Below are 9,484 nucleotides of genomic sequence, written 5' to 3' on the forward strand. Positions count from 1 at the left end.
AGGCTTCTTGCATACTGGGTTGTAAATAATCTTGTATACATCGTAGGAACTCCATCCCCTTATCCTGTTTACCTATCTCTTCTTGCCAATTCATTTTGGGGTCATTGAAATGGCCAACGATTATTTTTTTTACTAATTTCCCTAAATTGTTTGCATATTTCTTCCTCCACCTCCCACTATTAGATGGTCTGTCGACTACTCCTGTTAGTGTGATTGATCCTTGTTTATCTCTTATCTCTATCCATATGGATTCTATTTTTGTCTTACTGATGGCTACGTTACTTTTTTTTTCTACTGCCATTATGTTATCTAATAAATACTGCTGGTCACCTCCCTATCTATCTTTTCTAAATCTGTTATAAACTGCAATATTTAACTCCCAGTCCTGATTTGTCAGAGCCATGTTTCAGTGATCATGAATGTATCTTGTTGCTCACAATATATTATTACCTCCAGTTCCCCTGTTTTATTATGAACAGTGGCCTAGAATCTCACTTCCACAGGTCCTGCAGCGGCTGCCATTTTCAGCAGGTCAGCAGTGCTTCTGTTGCCAACGCTCGACAGAGAAATTGAATTGAGGCTTATCGTGACGTCAATGAGTGCAACACTGATTTGACATACAATCTGCCATTTTCGACACCGCTGCTCCACTTACCACCCTCTCTTAATCATGACCAGCTGATCAAGCGTTCAGCAACAGGAAAGAGGCCCCAGAAGCGTTATTTAAAGGGATCAGCAACAACTTGCAGCTGACATGGTTCCTCACTATTACTGTCTCTCTATGTTTCTGCAAGTTGCAGCTTTCTAAATTTATTTAAAGTTGCTGAGGTCATGAGGTGTGTTGCTGCAAGTAGAGAACGCCTTGCTTCTCATTAAAAAGCTTCTGCTCACACTACTTGTTCACAGTCATGGTGGCTCAATTTACTTGATTATCTTCGGGAGATGGAACAGAGGCAGCGATTAAGAGGAGAAAATGCTCACAGAGGGAGGAGGAGGGCTGTCAGCAGGAGGCCTTACTCTCGTACAGTCTTCCAAGACCACTTCTTTTATCTCAACTTAAGCAAGAAGCCATGTTTTAGAAGGCTCCTCTTCACCAAGGAGGTGTTCACAGAACTCTGCCATCTCCTGCAGCCTCAGAGCAGGACAACTACAACTCTCCCTGTGGCCCTAAAAATCACTGACCTTCAATTCATCAGCGGATCCTTCCAGTCTGCAGCAGGAGACACATAACATCTCCTCGATAACCATCCATCACTGCAGCTGGGAGGTCACATAGGCTCCAGGAGAGGGGGCTTCATTGTCTTCTCTGAGTATTCCAATTTATTTTGTTATTTGGACGAGTGAGAAGAGGATGAAAGAAAGGTGTGAGTCAGGTTCATTTGCACTAGAGGTGGTGCTTTGCTTGCTATGCAATTGTGTTCAGACCCAGGCTACCTAGGGATATTTAAGAGAATTTGCATTATCAGGCTGTGTTTTACCAGGAGACAGTGACTAGAAAATGCAACTTCATAATTTTCATAGGAAACTGGCAGTAGAATGAAAGCACTAGATTTATTTTTGTATCACAGGCTTACACAAAATACAGGCACCTATATGGCCCTATGGGCTGCTGAAAGCAACGCTATGGTCTTCCCGAGCCACAAGAGCTTCATCCAAATGGTTAGTGACCATGAAAATGGATTTTACAAATGAATGCCTGCTTCCCGCGCAGCAGTCATGACTCCTTCGTTTTAAGGCAATCCTCTGTACCAGTTTTACTTGACAGGAATCCGAAAGAATGTCTCTTGGGCAATGTGGATTGCCCTCTTAAACCCCTGCTTCTAAAGGTATTGAGATAGACATAAACAGCAACTGACTAAAAATACAATGAGGCTCATGCCAAAAGCAGATAGAGATTATTGACTGCTGTGACAGTTTAAGCTGCTGGGACTCTGGAAATGTTATGTAAAAGGAGGCAGCTGGTGAAAGATAAATAATGCAGAACATAAGGTAAAACAAGCATTCTAGAACAGTGATTTTCATACTTTTTGTGTGTGGGTGGTGCATATATGGACAAATCTGCCAGGAACCACTGTTGTAACTTCCAAAAGACAGGCCAACTACCAAAAGAGAACTGGTATTGCAGATAAAGATTTTATGAAATAACATGTTAGTAAGCTCGCAATGCAGACAAATATGAATTTCTGAGGATCTTGCAACTATTAGAACTAGGAAAACCTGAAAACCTATGTTCTACAATTTTGCATGATTGATTTTTTGGGGAATGGGGACAAACATTGCAGAACCTTTCCTCAGTAAATTAATGAACTGAAAGGTTCTAATGGAGATTGGATTATTCACGATCTCGGAAAGGAATAGGAAGACTCTTGGCAACAATTGCCATTGACAGAACAGCAGTGCAAAGTGTTAACTGACTTAGGTCATCCATTGCATATTAATTTGGAACTATGGGTAACCATATAGGCACCTTTAAATTCACCCACCATTATTTTCCTCCAGCGTTCTCCTGATCTGTCATAACTTCAGCGGGAGCTTCGCAGAAACCCTGGAGAAATAGCATAAATATGTTTATGCCATTTCTCCAAGGTTTCCATGGATTTTCTGATGAAATCGCAGTGGATGATGAGGAGATCCCCCATGGAAATTCAATGCCAGCTTCACCCAGGAGGTCACAGATATATCACTAATCAGATCCTCACAGTACATCTGTTTCCTGAAAGGTAAGAACTGCTGATAGCCATCTGGTAAAGATTTTGTACCATATCTAGGTCTCTGGGTGCAGCCGACCGCAGTTAAATGGACAAATGTACACCATCACCGAAGAGTAAATTAACTGATTCTGCCCTCCTAGATTAAGTGAGTGGGCAAAACTGTGGCAGATGGATTTCAACGCAAGTAAATGTGAGGTCATTTATTTGTAGAAAAAAGGATAGATCTGAGTAGTTTTTTTTAAAGTTGTATACCTAGGAACAGTGAAGGTCCATAGGGATTCAAGGGTTCATATACAAAGATCACTAAAATATTGTAGTCAGGTACAAAAAAAAATCAAAAAGGTTAATGGAATGTTAGCGGGTTAGACTATAAAGGGGAGGACGTTTTGCTACACTGGAGATCCACTGGCCTGTCCATACTCACCAATGCTCAGTTTGGGTTCCACCAGGACCACTCAGCTCCAGACCGCATTACAGCTTTGATCCAAACATGGCCAAAAGAGCTGAATTCCAGAGAGGGACTGCCCTTGACATCAAGGCAGCATTTGACTGAGTGTAGCATCAAGGAGCCCTAGTAAAATTGAAGTCAATGGGAATTGGGGAAAGCTCTCCTGTTTGGAGTCATACCTAGCACAAAGCAAGATGATTGTCATTGTTGGAGGCCAATCATCTCAGCCCCAGAATATCACTGAAGGAGTTCCTCAAGGCACTGTCCTAGGTCCAACCATCTTCAGCTGCTTCATCCATGATCTTTCCTCCATCATAAATTCAGAAGTTGAAATGCTTGCTGATGATTGCACAGTGTTCAGCTCCATTTGCAATTCCTCAGATAATGAAGCAGTCCATGCTTGCATGCAGCAAGAGCTGGACAACATCCAGGCTTGGGCTGATAAGTAACTATTCATATCTCACAAGTGCCAGGCAATGACCATCTCTTATGTATGTATGTAAATCTTACCAAAATGTAAGACTTGACCTAAGGGTCACCTGTGCACCCTGGGGCAAGCAGGTATAAAAGATGATTCACCATGCTGCTTCCCCACTCTGGAGTCTGAATAACGAGACCAAGGTCACAACAGTTTGAGCTTGCAATACAGTCCTGTGGATTTATTCTGAACATAACAATATCCAACAAGAGAGAGTCTAACCACCTTCCCTTGATATTGTGGCATTACCATCGTCGGATCCCCCACCATCAATATCCTGGAGGTCACCGTTAATCAGAAACTTAACTGAACCAGCCACATAAATACTGTGGTTATAAGAGCAGGTCAGATGCTGGGTATTCTGCGATGAGTGACTCATCTTTTGACTCCCCAAAGCTTTTCCACTACCTACAAGGCACAAGTCAGGAGTGTGATCGAATACTCTCCACTTGCCTGAATGAGTTCAGCTCCAGTAACACTCAAGAAACTCGACACCATCCAGGACAAAGCAGTCGCTTGACTGGCATTTCCTCCACCACCTTAAACATTCACTCCCTCCATCACCGGCATACTGTGGCTACGGTGTGTACCATCTGCAAGAAGCACTGCAGCAACTCTCCAAGGCTGCTTCGGCAGCACCTCCCAAACCCGTGACCGCTACCAGCTAGATAAAAGGGCAGCAGGTGCATTGGAACACCACCACCTCCACATTCTCAAAGACACACACCATCCGGACTTGGAAGTATACCACTGTTCCTTCATCGTCGCTGAGTGACAATCCTGGAATTCCCTCCCTAACAGCACTATGGGAGTACCTTCACCACACAGACTGCTGTGGTTCAAGAAAGTGGCTCACCACCAGCTTCTCAAGGGCAATTAGGAAATGGCAATAAATGTTGGCCGAATTTTCGTTTTTAAATGCCCTCCCAGTGATCCTGCAATCTCTAGTGGGGTAATTTTCAGTGCCTATTAATTAAGTATGAAGTGGCAGTGACTCAGTATGGTAGTCCTGAGCAACACTTGAACTACATTCACCAAACAGATAGGGATGTTGATAGCATTCAGCCCAGGAACTGAGACATCAGTTCTTGGTGTCTTTAGTTTTATTCCTAATACCAGGGAGGATCCATTGGAGAAAGTTGGCTCCATTCACAGGCTAAATATTTTTAGGGGAATTTATTAGTGCCTGGACATTTTCAATCTGTTTTCTGATGGGAGATTCTGTTCTCTGATGGGAGATTGACAGTAATCCCCCCTCCCCCCCCCCCCCCCCGCCCCACGGTGAAATGGTTTAAATGTCTAAACAGGGTCTATGAAGGAAAAATAATTCTCTGGTTAGCTGATGCAGCATTGCAGAGATATCACGATGTGTATTTGGAATATATTTTGATTCAAATTCCAACTGTTCCCTCCATGCACTTCATTTTCCAAATGAGTCCATGTTCCTATTATGGAATATAATCAGAAAATGCTGGAAATGCTCAGCAGGTCAGGTAGCAGCAAGTCAGGTGGAGATAGAATCACAGTTAACATTTAGCTCTGTGACCTTTCATCAGAATTGGAAAATGTTAGATGTAACAAGTTTGAAGCAAGTACAGAGGCAGGGAAAGGCGGGGAGGGGAGGAGCGGAAAGAACAAAAAAGGTGGCATTGTCAGAAGAGATGCGACAGAGGGAGAAACTGGGAGAACGGAGTAGAGGTTTTTACAGGAAGCGGGATGGAAGGAAGTGCAATCAAGGCACCTTCACATGCAAGTGCAGGAGATGCAAAACCTGTCCTTTCACCTCTTCCCTTCCCAATATCCAAGGCTCCAAACACTCTTTCCAGTTGAAACAATGATTTACTTGTACTTCTTTCATTTAATTTAATATATTCGTTGCTTATGATGCGGTCCCCTCTACATTGGGGAGACCAAACGCAGAGTTTCAGTCCACAAGTGTGACTCTGAGCTTCCGGTCGTTCTCGATTTTAATTTTCCATCCCACTCTGCTCTCGGCCTCCGACTCTGTTCAAATGACACTCGAGGAACAGCACTTCATCTTTCGATAAGGCACTTTACTGATGAGGTCCTACAAGATGAATTTAGGGAGCTAGGAGTTAAATTAAAAAGTAGGACCTCAAAGATAGTAATCTCAGGATTGCTACCAGTGCCACTTGCTAGTCAGAGTAGGAATCGCAGGATAGCTCAGATGAATATGTGGCTTGAGGAGTGGTGCAGAAGCGAGGGATTCAAATTCCTGGGACATTGGAACCGGTTTTGGGGGAGCTGGGACCAGTACAAATCGGACGGTCTGCACCTGGGCAGGACCAGAACCAATGTCCTAGGGGGAGTGTTTGCTAGTGCTATTGGGGAGGGGTTAAACTAATATGGCAGAGGGATGGGAACTTATGCAGGGAGACAGAGGGAAGTAAAATGGAGGCAGAAGCAAAAGATAGAAAGAAGAAAGGTAAAAGTGGAGGGCAGAGAAACCCAAGGCAAAAATCAAAAAGGTCCATATTACAGCAAAACTCTATAAGGGAAAAGTATGTTAAAAAGACAAGCCTGAAGGCTCTGTGCCTCAGTGCGAGGAGTATTCGTAATAAGATGGATGAATTAACTGCACAGGCAGCAATTAATGAATATGATATAATTGGCATCACGGAAACATGGCTCCAGGGTGACCAAGGCTGGGAACTCAACATTCAGGGGTATTCAACATTCAGGAAGGATAGACAGGAACGAAAAGGAGGTGGGGTAGCGTTGCTGGTTAAAGAGGAAATTAAAGCAATAGTAAGGAAAGACGTTAGCTTGGATGATGTAGAATCTGTATGGGTGGAGCTGTGGAATACCAAGGGGCAGAAAACGCTGCTGGGAGTTGTGTACAGACCACCAAACAGTAGTAGTGAGGTTGGGGACAGCATCAAACAAGAAATTAGGGAGGAGTGCAATAAAGGTACAGCAGTTATCATGGGCAACTTTAATCGACATATAGATTGGGCTAACCAAACTGGTAGCAATACAGTGGAGGAGGATTTCCTGGAGTGTATTCGAGATGGTTTTCTAGACCAATATGTCGAGGAACCAACTAGAGGGCTGGCCATGCTAGACTGGGTGATGTGTAATGAGAAAAGACTAATTAGCAATCTTGTTGTGTGAGATCCCTTGGAGAAGAGTGACCATAATATGGTAGAATTCTTTATTAAGATGGAGAGTGACACAGTTAGTTCAGAGACTAGGGTCCTGAACTTAAGGAAAGGTAACTTCGATGGTATGAGAAGTGAATTGGCTAGAATAGACTGGCAAATGATACTTAAAGGGTTGACGTTGGATAGGCAATGGCAAACGCTTAACGATCACGTGGATGAGCTTCAACAATTGTACATCCCTGTTTGGAGTAAAAATAAAACGGGGAAGGTGGCTCAACCATGGCTAACAAGGGAAATTAAGAATAGTGTTAAATCCAAGGAAGAGGCATAAAAATTGGCCAGAAAAAGCAGCAAACCTGAGGACTGGGAGAAATTTAGAAGTCAGCAGAGGAGGACAAAGGGTTTAATTTGGAGGGGGAAAATAGAGTATGAGAGGAAGCTTGCCGGGAACATAAAAGCTGACTGCAAAGCGAGAGGATTTGAGTACAGAGGCAGGGAGGTGTTACTACAGTTGTACAGGGCCTTGGTGAGGCCACACCTGGAGTATTGTGTACAGTTTTGGTCTCCTAACTTGAGGAAGGACATTCTTGCTATTGAGGGAGTGCAGTGAAGGTTCACCAGACTGATTCCCGGGATGGCGGGACTGACATATCAAGAAAGACTGGATCAACTGGGCTTGTATTCACTGGAGTTCAGAAGAATGAGAGGGGATCTCATAGAAACGTTTAAAATTCTGATGGGTTTAGACAGGTTAGATGCAGGAAGAATGTTCCCAATGTTGAGGAAGTCCAGAACCAGGGGTCACAGTCCAAGGATAAGGGGTAAGCCATTTAGGACCGAGATGAGGAGAAACTTTTTCACCCAGAGAGTGGTGAACCTGTGGAATTCTCTACCACAGAAAGTAGTTAAGGCCAATTCACTAAATATATTCAAAAAGGAGTTAGATGTAGTCCTTACTACTAGGGGGATCAAGGGGTATGGCGAGAAAGCAGGAATGGGGTACTGAAGTTGCATGTTCAGCCATGAACTCATTGAATGGCGGTGCAGGCTTGAAGGGCCGAATGGCCTACTCCTGCACATATTTTCTATGTTTCTCTGTTTTCTTTGTTACTGCCTTCCGGACTAAACATCCAGTTCAACAGTTTCGGATCATCACCACTGCTCCTCTGGACCTATCTTTTGCTTCTTTACTTGTCCTACTACCACCCATTTTTGCCCTGCACTATCATCCCTTATATCATTTAATCACTCATCGTTGGTCACCAATGATGTCTCTGCAAGATCCTACAAATCCCCTGGGAGAACAGGCACACCAACATCAGCGTCCTTGTCCAGGCCAACATCCCCAGCATTGAAGCACTGACCACACTTGATCAGCTCCGCTGGTCAGGCCACATTGTCCGCACGCCAGACACGAGACTCCCAAAGCAAGCGCTCTACTCGAAACTCCTTCATGGCAAATGAGCCAAAGTTGGACAGAGGAAACGTTACAAGGACACCCTCAAATCTTCCCTGATGAAGTGCGACATCCCCACCGACACCCGAGAGTCCCTGGCCAAAGACCGCCCTAAGTGGAGGAAGCGCATCCGGGAGGGCACTGAGTGCCTCGAGTCTCATTGCCGACTGCATGCAGAAGACAAGCGCAGGCAGTGGAAAGAATGTGCGACAAACCTGTCCCACCCTCCCTTCCTCTCAACGGCTGTCTGTCCCATCTGTGGCAGGGACTGTGGCTCTCGTATTAGACTGTTCAGCCACCTAAGGACTCATTCTAAGAGTGGAAGCAAGTTTCCTCGATTCCGAGGGACTGCCTATAATGATGACTTGAGGCAGGCACCTCCATTCTCTCTGCAATTATGCTTAGTGTGCTTGGAAGGCCTGTCAGTGCATCGCACATTCTCTGCTGCTGCTCGATAATTCTTTCACCAACGGCCCCCAGGTGCAACATCTGTGTCCAGCTGAGCAGAGCTTGGAGAGGGCTGTACCCTCCAACGCAAACTGTCCACGGCTGTCCCTGCCACCACCGTCTTCTTTTGCTCACTCGAAGTTCGAGTCATCAGATTAAAAACTCAACTATTTGACTAACTGGTCCCTCCGAAGTGCAAGTATCTCCGCTGGTGCATGGTCTGCATGAGTCCTGTGACAGTGCACCCTCAAAAAGATTCAACTCCTCTGAGGAATCATCGTCCGTGACCTCTACCAAATTCTGCTGCATGTGTGAAGGCCCTGTCTAAATAAAAGATATGAATTCATACAGGAAAGATAAGAATGTTGCAAGTTATTATATTTCATTCATTGTTGAAGTCAAGTCAACATGACTGAGTGCATATGACATATGTGGGTTATTGATATTTTATTGTCACTAGGTAGCTGGGGGGTCCCTGGCTCCTCATCTCCGACCACCAGGGACACCAAAACTCCATATATCTCCAGCATCATCTCCTCTGCATTTGTGAGCTGGGAAATATGTGGTGGTCCACCTCCAGTGTTCTCCCTCTCCCTGGTGTTCTGTGCTCTCCTCCTGCAACGAGAGAAAGAACAGATCTATGAGTGAGTGTACTGGCATATGTTCACCCGATGGATGCAGTATATTTGGTGAGGTTGACTGAGGGAGAGGCATGGTATTGCGTAAATATGAGGGTGAGTGGCAGTGGTGGATGGGTAGATGAGGATGTGAAGAAGGGCATAAAAAGAGGACGAGTGGATGTGCAAGGTAAGTGGGTGG

Source organism: Pristiophorus japonicus, chromosome 5 (genome assembly GCF_044704955.1).
Source record: "Pristiophorus japonicus isolate sPriJap1 chromosome 5, sPriJap1.hap1, whole genome shotgun sequence".
In the NCBI taxonomy this organism is placed as follows: Eukaryota; Metazoa; Chordata; class Chondrichthyes; family Pristiophoridae; genus Pristiophorus; species Pristiophorus japonicus.